The sequence below is a fragment of the Cavia porcellus genome, unplaced genomic scaffold, assembly GCF_034190915.1.
Source record: "Cavia porcellus strain 051 isolate PalLab524CR breed Dunkin Hartley unplaced genomic scaffold, mCavPor4.1 scaffold_1, whole genome shotgun sequence".
In the NCBI taxonomy this organism is placed as follows: Eukaryota; Metazoa; Chordata; class Mammalia; order Rodentia; family Caviidae; genus Cavia; species Cavia porcellus.
Genome location: NW_026947484.1, coordinates 145,482,683 through 145,498,408, shown reverse-complemented (window position 1 = coordinate 145,498,408; position 15,726 = coordinate 145,482,683). Strand labels below are relative to the sequence as shown.

Sequence of the window (15,726 nt, the reverse complement as noted above, 5' to 3'; positions counted from 1 at the left end):
TATATCCTGATACTTTTTCTTTATGGTGGGAAGAATTAGTGAATTTAGTATATGTTGTTCTTGTTTTTAGATTAAAAAATATTTTTAAAACATAATATATTTTTATCCTTTAGAAAGAATTAAAATCTTTCTAAATTAAAAATCTAACATCTTATTAATTTCAAAGGTAGTGATCAAAGTACAATATAATACATCTTGATGAACCCAACAATCATAGGAAAGCATGTCAATTTTCTCATTCTAAATGTATAGGAAGTTATTGATAAGCTATAAATATGTTCTAATTTACATTTTAAAATACTTACTATGTTTTGCTGTGTGACAGAGAATCTGACATACATGAAAGGATATATTTTCTTATAAGAAGGCTATTGTTATTTATTTTAAGGGAAATAAATGAGTTTATCTTAGAGAAAAATGATGAGGAAAAGTGGACATATGTGAAATAAATTGAGTGAAATTGGAAAGATATAGTCATATATATATATACACATATATATAAAATTTGGGAAAAATGAGAATTCCAAGATTCTAACTGAAAATATAGATGAATAGAATTATAATTTAATTCATAAAATAAATTTATTTGATGAATGGGATCATTATGTATAACTACAGTATACCAATAAATTTAACTTACTTAAATAAATAAATTTACTAAGAAAGGGAAAATTCCGATGTTTATGGGGGAACAGAGAAATGAGTTTGGACATAATACCTTTCAAGAGTCTGTGAATGAATGCCACTTAGCATTATTAATCTAGTGCATGGATCCAAAGACTTGGTACACAATCTCAGTGATTAAAGGGAATTGTACATCCACAGTTATAACTAATGAGATCAATTAAATAATGCATGCAGAAGAGCAGAGTTAATGTGAAAACAGGAGAAATAGGAAAATAGGAGACCCTGTTGATGCAAACCAGAACACAGACCATGAAGCCATGGTTTACTGAATGCTGAAAATAATTTCCCCTCATGGGAGTTGGTAGACTTTTGAGTCCAAGTTTATAAGTGTATGTTTCCTTTGTTCTTCCAGCTGGTATTGTTCTCAATTTACAGAGAGAGTAGTACTACAAAAATTCACCTGGGGAACTAAAGAACAGTATCCGCTCATTTGCATCCTTATCTCATGTTGATTTAACAAGAATTATTGTTTTAGGAATAAACCGTTTTAGGAATAAACCGTTTTAGGAATAAACTGTTTTAGGAATAAACCCAATGAAACTCTGTAAGCTGAATCTAGAGTTGTCCCTCTTAAGAGTGTTCAATTCAAATATTTTGCCAGGCATAGTTAATTTGGTATGAGTTCATTTACTTCCTTCTCCACTTCCCATTTAAATTGCACAATTGGCAAGAAAATTCCTACAATTTAGATAGGAAGTGGGAAGGACCCAGAAAAGATAAAAGTGAAAAAAACCTTGATTAGAGGGAGGCTCTGATTTATTCTCACTGTATAAATGGAACACAAGGTCTGCATTAGCATGTTTGGGGACTGCCAAGACAAAAGATCTTTCTACCTCCTATTCCCTCCAGTGGGCTAGTTCCAGCTCTGCGAGGGCTAATGGTTAGGGTTATAAAGGCAAACATGAAGGAAGCTTGGGAGAGGGATAAGCACATGACACCTGGACTTTTACCAAATTTCCGTAGTAGCAATAGAAATATGATACAACAATCAGACCTTCCCTATGTCCTTCCTATACCCCACTTTATTTTTATGGAGTCAGATCCTGTCCTCCTGGTCATTTCTCTCTCCAGTGCTTAGTGAAATAGTTGAGCTTTTGCAGATCTCAGTAATGGGTTATCCCTTCACAGGACAGATTCTAAGTTAGCACTATGTCAGGTTGCCTTCAGACATGTAAAGGTTAATTATAATGATTTTTTTCAATGAACGGCTGTCATTTGTGCATTTAGGAAGTAAATGTAAAAAAAAATAATGATAGGGCCATCCAGATGGTCAGGTGTGACAGCACATGCTTGCAGTTCTAGCAACTTGGAAGGTGAGCACAGAAGACTGAGTCTGAGGACAACAGAGTAAGACCTCATCATAAAAATACAAAACTACAAGACCTCTTTTTCAACAATTATTGTGACTTTCAAGACACAACACAAAAGCATTAAAACAACCACAAAATTCTTCCAAGCATGCAGCTCTGTGTGAATTCACAAGTCTCAAAGTGAGACCTTCCTTTGCAGCAGGAAAAACCAGTGAAGGTAACTGAGACATGGGGACTGTGTAGACTGCTCATTAAAATATATGGTGCCTATCACAGCCTAATAGTTGATCTAGATAATTTATGAATAAAACGGAGTGGGAAGGAAAGTTTAAGACCATCACTTAAGGCATAAATCTAATAGAAAATAAATCTAAAATGTTCTAGTAAAGGACTAGGCAGTCTAATGTAGGATATGACCACACTTGTACCAACCCTGGAAAAACAAATGATTGCAGGATCTTTCAATAAGAAAAAAGAACACACAAGAGGAGTCATCTGAGTGGATGTTGTCCCTGAAAGTGGGCAGTCTTCAGAGTTACAAGCTAAGTATCTCTTTACTAAGAGTCTGCTCAAAGCCATAGTCTTAAGAGGTGGAACATCCACAATCCCAACTCTTCAGCCAGTGAGGAGCCATTTTACCATGCTGATGTGGCTGGAGTTACAAGCATACTGCCTACTAGAGCTATGTGTAAATGCTGGGACATAAAACACAGTGTCTGGTAAATCAAACGATACTAAGAAGAGGACAACTCAAAGCAACAATGAAATCACCAAGGCTTATTGAAACAAAGCATGATGAGTAGTTAAAGTCATTTAAAAGATTCACAAATTCCATGTATACATAGTCTTATGTAGTTACAGAGAGGCCACACTGACACCATTTTGTCCCAGACACATCCAGTTGACAGTGTTTTGGTAGAAAGTGCAGGCCTTGAAACATTCCTCCACCCAAAGTAAAAACATGAGATCTCATAAGGATAAGAAGCAAACAAGCTGTATAATCGAAGCATGCACAATATGAGTTTCTTTGTTCTTTATCTCAGTAAAAGCTGCTTGCTTATGCTGGCCAGGCAGCAGCCATTTTGCTGACCCTTTTATTTTCCCTTTGTTTGCAGAACCCCTACATGTAGTCCCTTCATTTACTTGGTCAACACTAACCCAATGACTTGTTTTAATTAACAGAATGTAGCAGAAATGATAGATGCTTCCAATTTTGTGTTCTTGATAGCCCCAATACAAAACTCAGCTATAATAATGGAGACTTCTAGAGAGGTTTTGAGATGACACAATAAAAAGAAAGAAGGCTTAAACATCCTTGTTTCTCACTCAAGTTTCTTGATGATTCTACTTACAGTCTCCAGGCTCCAATCCCAGACCTGGCTAGCTCAGTCTTCTTAGACTGCAGAATCCTGAAAACAATAAAATGATTCTTTCAACACAGTAAATTTTAGGATATGATCCAAAGCAATAGACAATAGAAACAAACAACCAATGATTCTGTTAGGCAGGATTTCATCAGTGAAACACTGCCAAAAGTAATGTATTATGGATTGTGTCTAGATGTTCCCCCAAAGCTTCATGCATTCATAGATGGGGTTTTTTTAGAGGTGGCTGAATCTAGTGCATATGATGCTGGGTATAAGGGTGTGTGATTACTAAATTAGTCCACTAATTAGTTTGGTATCACCCTAATCCTGGTAGCCTTGAGTACAAAAGAGGCAGAAAGTGTGGTATGAGTGCTACACCTGCCTAGGGTGGTGCCTGTTTCTCCTCCATCTGTCTGGAATGACATCCTGTCTTTGAGCCAGATGATTATGAACCAAAACCTATACTAACTGTAAGCCAAATAATCCTTTCCTCCATTAATTTTGGGCGTGTCTTGGTTACTTTTCTCTCATTGCTGAGACAAAATACGCAACACCAAAGGTGAAGGAAAATTGCAAAATGAAAGACTTTTCTTTGAGAAAAGAGCTGCAGAGCACCACTTTCCAGAATAGTGGAGGCCTAGGGAAGTTGCTCCTCGGGATTTGGTTCATAGGCACTTGACCCCTACAGCCAAAATACAAAGAGCCTGGCTACACCTCTGGCTGGCTGCAGACCTTGACATCATTCCTGTGGTGCTGCTTTTAGGTGCCTGCATAATGCAAGAGTTGTGGGGTCAGACAGAATCTTATTTTAGAAGAAGACCTCGGCCAGCAGTGTGTCCCTCAGCAGGCAGTATGTGAAGCTATGAATGTGAAGCTGAAGGTGCATTGGAGACTCCAGAAGCTTACAGAAGCTAGGAACATGGACCATCTGGTGCTGGGTTCAATTCCCAGCAGAGAGATCAAGAAAGAGAAAGAAAAAGAGAGACAGAGACAGAGAGAGACACAAACAGAGTGGGGAGAAGAGAAGAGAAGAGAAGAGAAGAGGGGAGAAGAGAAGAGAAGAGAAGAGAAGAGAAGAGAAGAGAAGAGAAGAGAAGCAGAGTAGAGGGAAGGGAAGGACAGGGGAGGGGAGACGAGTTATGATTTATGTCAGCGACCCCCAAGCCTTATGCAATTAAGCATTTGTGGTTGGTTCATTGTCCAGCATTCAGATTGGTGTTGTGAGTGCTACATCTGCCCAGGGGTGGAGCCAGGATATGATGTAATGGTGAGAAGAAAGTATGTCTCTCTCTTGCTGGTTTCCATTTTGCAGTTTGCAGGTGCCATGAACTGTGGCCCTGCCATGCCACCTGCCTTGCAGCCAACTATTATCTGAAACCTCCAGAATTGTAAGAAATAAGCCTTTCCTTCCCTAACTTTGGGCATCAGGTATTTTGTCTCAGCGATGAATACAAAGTAACTAAGACCAGAAGAGAAGAGAAAAATACAAAAGATGGGAATAATGTCTTCACATATTGTGTGGATTTTATTAGATACTGGCAGATTCTTCACCCCAGCCCTATTTATAATTAATGCTCAATTCATAATAACTCTCAGTTCCCCTGAAGATTAAAGCTTAGAAGGGAAGACAAATATTAAATCATAGAATATAAATAAGTAGCTTTGTTTTGTTTTGTTTTGTTTTGTTTTGTTTTGTTTTGTTTTTTGAAGCAGGGCCTGGCTATATAGTTCAGGCTGGATTTGGACCCACCTATGTAGCCCAGACTGGCCTCAAACTCATGGCAATTCTCCTGTCTCAGCCACCTGAGAGAAGGATTTACAGGAGTGTGCCACCATGCCCAGCAAATAATAAAAGTTTTCAAAGTGGTTTAAAGTTTCATTCAGTTATTGTATCTCCCATGAAATTCATCAAGTCCATAACAAATAAAATCCTGACCCTTTCACACCAGGTCCATTCATTTCCTTTTACATTATCCAAGAGTCTATAAAATTTTCCCTCAGCATAGAACCCTTGCTATTTAAGCAAAATAGAATTCACCAGGCTGAAAGTATTTTATTAAAGATGCAGGACTGGAGGATATTGCTCAATAAAAGATGAGGAAGTAGAGCCAAAGATCAAATGATGGTGGGCCCAGTACTCAGTCTTCTGACAAACACGCAGATGCCTTTATGTGAGATTCCTGGTGAAAAGTAATGAATTAAACAGGCAAAGTCTTGAAAGCAATGTGGGAGCTACAATGGTTTAACTTAGATTAATTTGGAAACATTGTGAGTTGTAGAGAGTAAGTTGAAGACCCAGACCAGGTAGGAACCATCTTTTTCAGGAAAAGATAATGAAAGCTTAACTGCTGAACTGAGTCACTGAAGAGGCAAGGACTCCCCATAGTATTGTTGAGGGGAGATGGAGTGGAATTATGTCAGATACAATTCTACTCCTGCCCATTCTGGTTCCTCCACCCCCATTCTCAGACAGAATGAGCCGCTCCCCATCTTGTGCCTCATTCTTCATACAGTATTGTGACCCTCAAATTCAGTCATGTGTTTATCTGACAGTACTACCTTCCCACTCCCTTCAATCATACAGAGAACTGTGTTGGGGAAAAGGAAAACATCCTAAGGAGAGCAAATGAAAGGGGAAAAGGGAAAGGCAGAGCATGGAATATTCTAATAAAAATACAGACATTCCTATTCCCACTTCCCTACTCTCTATATTCAGTCAATCAGCAGGTGCTACTAATTCTTGTTTTTATTTGGTGGTGGTGGTGTTCCTTGTTTTTTTTGTTTGTTTTTTGTTGTTGTTGTTTGTTTGTTTTGATTTGTAGATGGCATCTTGACAGTTTGCTCAGGCCTTGAATTCATGATTTTTCCCACTTCAGCCACCTGACAACTGGAACTACAGGTGGTGCCTTCTTGCCTGGCCCTATCAATTTTCAAATTGCCTGCTGCCTGCCTCTATCCTGAGTTTATCTTCTCAGCATCTCTTACTTGAATTATTTATAAAATCCCCTTCTAAAGAGAAAGAAATTGTGAGCTGTTATACAAGTTGTGGCCTGAAGATACTAGGTATAAGGGATTGGAGGCTGATGTGTAATCCAATTCAGCTCCCAGGATGAGGGTTGAAGGGATACCATTTGACAATGTGTAGGCACAGCAATGGGTGCATTGTCCTAATTTACAAGTTGTTTTCCTGATTCATACAAGATTGGTGTGTGAAACCCAGGCCACTTTCCAAATCTTTCTAAACTTGTTCTCCAGTCCTCTAAGGACCCTCTTGCACTTAGTGAGGTCCCAGCACCTTGGTGTCATTGATCATGTCCTTCGAGTCTTTGTCCCTGATTACCTTTACAGTCTCAGGTTTCCCAACTCCTCCCATCACATATAAGGCTCCATCCTCCATGGACCACTTCTAGTTCTCTGTCTACCTCACAGGAGCTCTCTTCCAAGCCTGCAAGCTGCTTCTCCTTCCTCAGGAATGACCCCTCTGCACTATCCCTCCACTTCCATGTCTGCATTCACCTGAGCAGCTCATGCTTATGCTCAGATCTTAGAATAGGTACAACTCTTCCGGGGGAGCATGTTTTTTGGGGGGGCTGTTTGATTGTTGTTTTGTTTTGTTTTTTGTTTTGAAACAAGGTCTCATTCTCTCACTCAGACAAGGTTGGCCTTGAACTCACTATATACCCCAGGTAGGAACTCACAGTGATCCTCCTGTCTCAGTCTCCCAAGTGCTGGTATGACAGGCATGTGCCACCATGCCTGGCATATAGGGAGCATGTTCCACTTCCTACAACCTCCTGGTTAAGTTGTTCTGACTTCATCTAATTCTTACCCCTATAGTTCCCTTTAACTCTGTATCATAATTGTCACTTACTAATTTCCTTCCTGATGGTGAGATTTTTAAAGGCAGGAAATAACCTTCATTATAGTTCCAAAGTCATTCACCATGTTTAGTAAATATTTATTCAATTGAAGCACAGATTCTGTCTCTCCTAAGTATTAATTGTAATGAATTACAAAGTTAGCAAAATAACCACAGGAAAAACAAAAACAGTAACAACCTGATAGTCATAGCATAAGCTACAGGAAGGAAATATATCTTCAGAATGAAATGCTGAATCACTCATCTAGATTAAGGGAAAATTATCTTCAATCAGATGAATATTATTATGGCAAAAACAAACTGGTATAACATTTCCTCTTAATCTTCCAGGTAGCTTTCCAACTATATTTAAACTGATTAAAATCTTGCTTGAATTTTCACTTGTCTAATATTTTCTTTCAGTTTTTCCTATGACCCTTTTTAGACCTCTCTAAGACCTTAATCCTTTGAATTACCTTCAAAAATGTGAAGACCACCCATCAACCACAGAATGGATAAGAAAAATACGATATTTTCATACAATGGAAAGCTACTCAGCTATAAAGTAGTATAATATTGAGGCTCTTTTAGGTAAATGGATGCAACTGGAGGTCATGTTCATGGACAAACCAGTTTGAACTCATACAGGTGAACACTAGCATAAAAAACAGGAGTTAGTGGGATCCAAAAACACAACAGATATTATAAAAGTGATAAAGGAGGAAACACCTAGGAAGAGAAGGTGGTAATCAGTGTTGATTTCTTATTGTCTTGTCTTGAACTGTTGTAATGTTTTCATAATTTTGTTAGATTTGGTTCTGTTCTGTCTTGTTTTATTAGATTTTACTGTGTCTGATGGTATGGGCAGCTATTTTTGAACATAGTGGATGCATTACGGTAATCATGGTTGGTTTCCTATTATCTTGTTTTGAAGTCCTATAATGCTTTCATTCTTTTGTTTAATTGGTTTTGTTATGTTTTGTTTTGTTTGATTTTATTATGTGTGATGGTATGAACAGCTATTTTGAAGAAAACAAGACATTATAGTAACCTTTGTACATTTCCTATTATATGGTTTTGAAGTCCTATAATGCTTTCATTCTTTTGTTTTGATTGGTTTTTGTCTGTTTTCTATTATTGGATTTCATTGTCTATGAGGGTATAGACAGCTGTCTTGAAGAGAACAAAAGACATTATGGTAGCCATTGTTGATTTCCTATTGTCTTGTTTTTAAGTCCCATAATACTTTCATTCTTTGGGGGGAACTGGTTTTATACTACTTTGTTTTGTTTGATTGTATTGTGTGGGAAGGTATGGATAAATATTTTGAAGAAAACAAGAAACATTAGGGTAGCCACTGTTGGTTTTCTGTTATCTTGTTGTGAAGTGCTATATTTTTTGCATTGATCTGGTCTGATTTGCTTTCTGCAGATCTGGTCTGTTCTTCGTGTGGATATTCATGGGGTGGTAACTAATGAGATAGAGAATGTATTAGTGATTAAAACCTGAATATTATGAACAATGTTCTTGAATTATGATTGGAAAATTATATCTGTGATTATTTCAATGTAATATGTTATAAGCAAAGGCTAAATTAAGTTTTAGAAGATATTTTTAATTATAAATCTTGAATTTTTAGGTGAAAATTTAATGTTAACCATTGCTTAAGGTAAGTGCTATGTATTATTTTTTAGAAGAATTTTATAGGTAAGTTTTATTGACAACAATATCTATTTATCATAAATGAACTGATAAAAGCCAACAAAACATGTGTGTATGCTTTTCACTGAATGCTGAATTATTTGCACTCAATTTTTAATCATAAAATATGGATTTAAATCTTAGAGGCAACACCTTAACTATGTTACAGCATTTTCCTAAGTTTGTGAAGGGAAAAAACTCTTATGCCATAGTACAGTATTTTGAGAATCTACAAATAGATAATAGATATAAATTTCCTAACATAGGACTCAGAAAATAGTAAACATTCAATAATTTCAGTTGTCCATCTCAGTTTTCTCAACCAAAAATTACAATAACACATTTGTCACAGAGCTGTCATGTGGAATAAAAATGAAGTAGCTAGTGTAACTTTAAAGCAGTCATCGATGTGCTGCACCTAACAGAAACTCAAACATTCTTCTATTCTTTTTTTACTTCCTGTCACCTGATTTCCATAGCAACAATATATGTTTAGTATCTACTGTGGTCAGTAGAGCCTAAATAATGAGAATAAAATAGACAAATGTAATCCTTGTTCTCATAGAATTTATAATCTTGGATTGATGAGAAGAGAAATTATTAAATTAATTAAAATTGAACTGTAAGAGGTAAAGAAGGACCCTTCATTACCAACACCACTGACTTTGAACTCTACCAATGTAGTGCCAGGAACTAAGAATATAAATGCTGCATGTAACTGCTTGTGTTCGCTCTGAGAAACATGCCTGCAAGCTCATTATGTGTCTCCAGGAGGTCCTAACCATCGCTTAGCTCCACTTGCCATTTTTGTTCTATTGTGGCTCTATTATTGTTCTCATCTTTCCTGGTTATCAGAAAGAGGTAAAAGTCTGTCAATTGAATTTTCAAGTCTGAATGATAAATGGTTCTTTATTACGATTCAAATACAAGATAGGATTAGCACTCTTAGAAAACAGAATGTGACCAAGTGAAATGAAAATATTAATAAATCTTATCTGATTTTTGTTATGGAAAATATCTCCTAAGTTTATGGTGAGTGTGAAGCAGCTGTTCATTTACGGTGATTTTTTAAAAATTATTTTCAGTATTAGTTATTTGAATAATCTTCCCTATGTCTCACTTTAGACTGCTTCTTCCCCTTCTTCCCTATCTCCTTACCATCAGCAAAGTCATTTCTTCGGATTTAATTCAGCGTGACAAATTTTTGTTGTGTGTGTATTATACATACCGTAAGAAATATAATGCTTCAGATGTCCCTTGCATGGTGTCAGAGTTCTTAACTCTGTCAGGTTAGTATATGAGAATAGGCTTAACATAATTTATATGAGTATTCTCCTTGTTTGAGCTGCCTTGGACTGGCAAGCTTTTATGACTAAGGTAGAACATGTCTCTGTGCGTGACGTGGTGGGGCGGCAAGGGCAGGTAAGCAGATTGGAGGGCACAGTTTCCCTGAAGAGAGGGAAACTCAGACCAGGGATTTTTACAGATCACCTGATCCATGATGCTATGGATGCCTTGGTCAGGCTGAGGGACATGGAAGTGAAACAACAAGATAAAGCAAGACCTTTAAAAACTGTACCAGCAAAGGAGAAAAATAAAGGGAGACCCAGGCAAGTGGGGCCATATCCCAGGGACAGACTGTGGAGCCACTTAAGGTCAGTCAGCATCAGATCTGGATGGACCTACTGGTTGCCAGGCAAGCCACAGACAAGTTAGATGGACAACTGTTGAACGTATTGCTGACTCTGTGGAAGTAAATGCCCTGAGCAGCAATATCAGCTGATAGGCTAGGGCCCAAAGACTAAAGCAGCCCAGTGAAAGCAGGAAGACATGACATTGGCTTCCTTCTACCCAGATTAGGAGGCAGGACAAGGCACATTGGAAATTGACTATCAGTCCACCAAAAATGTGCAGCATATACTAGCATTATTGGATAATGGAGCCTAGGCAGCACTAATATACAGCAACATAGACCACTCTACAGAACTTTCTGCATGCATAGAAGAGTATGGAGTTCACTACATCACAGTCTGAGACGTCCAGATAACAATGAATATTGGGCACTTGCCCCTGTGCCCTTGTGATGTTGATGTTTCCCCTTGCTGAATATATTTTAAGGGTAAATATGCTGATTGGTGCTCAGCTAGATACCATGCAGGATGAATTCCAGTTGTGAATTCACACAACAAAAACTGTAGTCCAAGGCCAAGCACACCATGTACCACTGACTGTCTTTCAGGCTCTAAGATTGTATACATGAAGCAGTACCAGCTACCTGGAGGCCATGAGGATACACGACAATGTGTTGCTTATTTTGTTCCTTATTGATATGACAAAATACCTGATGCCCAAAGTGAAGGAAAGAAAAGTTTATTTAGCTCATAATTGTGGAGGTTTCAATCCACATTCAGCTAGCTCCAAGGCAAAGAGGCATATAGCAGAGGGCAACAGTTCATGGCAGCTAGAAGATGGCAAAAGCATCAAGAGAGGAGAAAAAGAAAGGAGTGAACAGAGAAGACTCTTTCTGTCCCTTATATTGTATGTAGGTTACACTCACCCCAGCATGGGTGTACTATTCACATCCATAATCCCAGGATTGGACCGTGAATCAATCACAAATTCTAAAAGCCTGCCCCTATGACTACATGAGGCTTTGAGGGGACATCCAGACACAAACCATAACAGACACACTATCTTGAAATTGGAAGAAGGAGGGGTACAGAGCACAGAGCCCTTTCAACTACCTGGTATGGCCCATGCAGAAGTAAGATGGGATATAGAGAAAGACTGGATTACTGGGAACTACATGCCCTGCGTGTAGAGGTGCCTAACATTGAAGACTTGATAGATTCTCTCACCTTGATGCTGGATCAATACAATTATTTGTTAGATTTGGCTAAAACCTTCTTCTCCATTGTTGTCACACTTGACAGTCAATTCAATTTTCTTTCACCTGGAAGGTAGGCAATGTATCTTCCAAGTGTTGCCACAAGGCTATTTGCATAGCCCAATTAGTGTCATGGTTTGGTTGTCCGGGATTTGGCCATCTGTACCAAGCCACACTGTGTTACTGTTTCATTATATTGATAATATTATGTTAAACTCTGATTGCCTTGCAGATTTGGAAGCTGCTTTGCACAGTCTGAAGGACGGTTTGCTGTCCTGGAGGTGGCCCCTCACAAGGACAAATTTCAGCAACCTGGCTCATCTGTAAAATTCTTGGGTGTTATCTGATCAGATAAGATAAAAGTAATGCCCCATGCAGTTATTGGTAAGATCAAAGCATACCCCAGGCCCATGACAGTTGCCAGTGTACATGGACTTGCTAGGTTTCTGGTGGACGTTCATATTGCAATTAGCTACACTGCTGCACCCATTATACCAGGTGATCTGGAAGGGTGCTACAAGGAACAGGTTCAGTGGAAGCTGCTTTTCAGAACTCGGTTGAACAGGTACAAGCCCTGTGAGTCCTTGACCTTACCCTGCCATTTACCTGTGTGGATGACCATAGGTTTGTTTGGGGCCTGTGGTAAAAAACAGGGGAAGCAGAAACACCCTGTTGAGTTTCGGTCACAGTTGTGGAAGAGTGCCAAGACCAGTATTCTCAATTGAGAAACAACAGAGGTGTGCACTGTTCTGCAAGCCTATAAAATTATCATGGGGCAATGGACACTGAAGTGCAGACAAAATACCCAATAGAGGACTGGGTAAGGATGTGAATGTCCCATCTGAGGAGTGGAGTGGCCCATGGTGCCAGTCTCATGCTTAGGGGATATAACTCCAACAGTGGGCCTCTTATTTGGCCAACCCATTGGCAGCCAAACTGGCAATGGTTTTGGAATTCATGACATACATGATCCAGGAAACCATCTGGGAGGACAGTCTACAGGGCATTAACTCCTAGTCCCAGAAAGGAAGGATCTTCAGCTGATACCTGGTACACTGATATGTTTAGCCATGGCACAGATCCCCAGTGGACAGCAGTCACTACCCAGCCCAGTAAGGAATTACTCTGATTTAAATCAGAAGATCCAGGTCAAGCCAATGTGCAGAGTTGTGGGCAGTGTGGCTACTTGTGATGCATGAAGAAGGTCTACGTGTGTGCACAGACAGTTGGGCCATCTTTAGGGGGCTGATGCTCTGTCTGCTGGTTTGGGCAACTCAGGACTTGCAAAGAGGGCATCATCCCTTATGGAATGCCAACTTATGGTGATATTTATGGGAGTGTGGCTAAGACACTAACCATGTAGTATAACATTTTTCAGGACATAAGCCCCTCCTTTCACCAGGAAATGATTTAACTGATGCCTTGATGAGGGTAGCTGTTTTACAAAAGCTAACTTCTGCAGTGTCATCTTGGATACACAAGAAACTGTGACATGTGGAACCCCATACCATGCAAGCTGCAGCACATGGACTTGATTCCTGCTGACACAAAGACTGTGGTAAAGCTATATCCCCAGAAGGCTCATTTGAGTTCCTAGAGGAGAAAGGTACTCACACAGCTTGGCATGATAGCACAACCACTCCACAGCTACAGCAATGGTAGTTGGATTATATCATTCCCCTGCCTCTCTCACAGGGAAATTCAACACAAAAACAGAATATTAAAAGCTGGTAGAGAAAAGAAACAAACCAACTATAAAGGAAAGCCTATCTAGTTCACAGCTGACTTCTCAATACAAACCCGCAAGTTGAGGAGAACTTGGAGTAAAGCATTTCAAGCCTTAAAAGGAAACAACCTCCAATTCAGACTGATGTACCCCACTAAACTATCTTTCAAAATTGATGGAGAAATAACATACTACTATGGCAAAGAACACCTGACGAAATTTACAACCACCAAACCGGCACTCCGAATGTCCTGAAGGACATTCTAGAAAGAGATAACAAGGTCTACAACTCCATAAACCCCAGCAGAATGAATCTATCAGGTACTGAAAACAATTAAACAGAAGGAGAAAAATGGGAGGCAACAAGAAAATAATGTGACTGGATGAGAGGGAATGTTGTTGTGGCTGCCTGGCCCGTTCCTCTGGGGTAGCAGATTTAGCCGACTCCTTACCCCGAGGGGCAATGGGAACCCAGGTCTGATATTCTGAGAGGAGTAGGGGGAGAGATGATTCTGGCCACAAACCTCTCACAGGATGAACATGTGACTTGCATCCTCCTGGAAGGCTGGGATCTCCCTATGATGGTTTCTCTTTCTGCCTTATCCTTCTGACCAGGCTGAGTCACACTAACAGTGTTGTCTCACAGGCACACGTTTGCTTGTGTGCATCAACAGTGGCATTGCTGGGTGTGCACTGAACTCCAGACCAAGGCAGCAGAGGGCCTCCCATAGAAGACCGCACCAGCATCCCTGCTGAATTGGACTGACTGGTAGCTGCAAAACCAGACCTGCTCCACCTGGGATCAGTGACACCAATCCATCAAGACACTGATCCAGAAGAGTACAACCACCCCACAGGGACTAGGACTTCTTATGTAAATGTTTCGTAACATTTATGTGTTATGGAAAGACATCACTAAAACCAAAGTTATTAATTGGCAATCTATTTTCACATTTTAAGTGATATTAGTTTCTCTACAATTTTAGAATAAATGTTTTTAAATATTCACTAAGGTAGAAAATATATAACAAATCAAGTACATTAGTATTCTGTTAAATAAACACCTATTGGGAATTGAGGTGGTGCATTTCAGTGGTAGTTATTTGCTTAATATGTTCAAAGCCCTGGATTTGAGTCCCAGCAATGAAAAGTGAATAAATATTCACTGGTCTATCTTGAATTCTAAATGGAACATTTATTCATATATAAATTTTTAAAATCATGTTTGGTCATTTAAGAATGTTGGTTCACTGAGTTATATAATTCTTCCAAATGTTAACATACTTCATTATATGATATCAAAGTTCTACCCTAACTTAAATCACTTGTGAGAATTAAAATCACTTTATTAGAAAACTGTAATACTTGCAATAGCAAAAAAAATGTTTTCAAAACTTTTAACTTCTTAAAAGCTCACCTTTTGTTACAGCAAAAATTAGTGTTGTTTCTTCTCAGCGACATTTTTGAGAAAATACATGAAATTAAACAATCACTGAAAGACTCAATAGTTCTTTCAAAAAGCAGTGCTTATGAAAAATGAGACTTACTCAGCATAAGCATTTACCTCAAGATAACCATCACAGTTTACCATGCAGCAAAAGTACTATGTAATCACAAAGAACATCAAAACTACATGTATTCAAAGTTAGAGATTTGTAAAGTTAATGTTTATTGCTTCCTCTGGCCATCCTTAAATGACACCAGCATCATTTCAGCGTTTGGCAATGAAGAACTGAGTAACAGTAAGTACATTTTAGTGTCACTGCTTAGATTTATTTTATCCACATCACTTGCATCATTATAAAATGTTAACATGCCAAAATGCAAATAACTTAATAACATGATCATTAAAATAGCTCTTACTTTTCATATCCTCTAAATGGTCCTGAAGAGCTTCAGGGAGCTGCAAACCACACTTTAAGAGCCATGAATTTAGATCAATTTAGACCTACCCTTGAGCTTGGAAGGAGAGCACCCTCCCTTTCAATCACATAAAGGTAGAGAATACCTGCACAAAGTGAAGTTTTTAGCAAGATGGACAAAGTACGTACATACTGAAGAAACTTATATGATATGCTATTGAATGTAGAAGTTAACAAATTAACTTCAGATAATGGTTAGGTACAAAATTCACAATAATCAATTATACAGTAACCAATCAAATCATTTTCTGAACTGAAATAATGTTG

General features: G+C 38.6%; 1 long non-coding RNA gene across 1 annotated transcript in view; it reads right to left on the bottom strand.

The window, feature by feature from the left end:
* Positions 1-15,726, bottom strand: part of LOC134477874 (uncharacterized) — a 118,565-nt gene that overhangs the window by 65,360 nt on the left and 37,479 nt on the right. Inside the window, exon 6 of the long non-coding RNA XR_010050117.1 lies at positions 3,350-3,406. This is a non-coding gene — a long non-coding RNA (uncharacterized LOC134477874). The remainder of the gene's footprint in view (positions 1-3,349; positions 3,407-15,726) is intronic.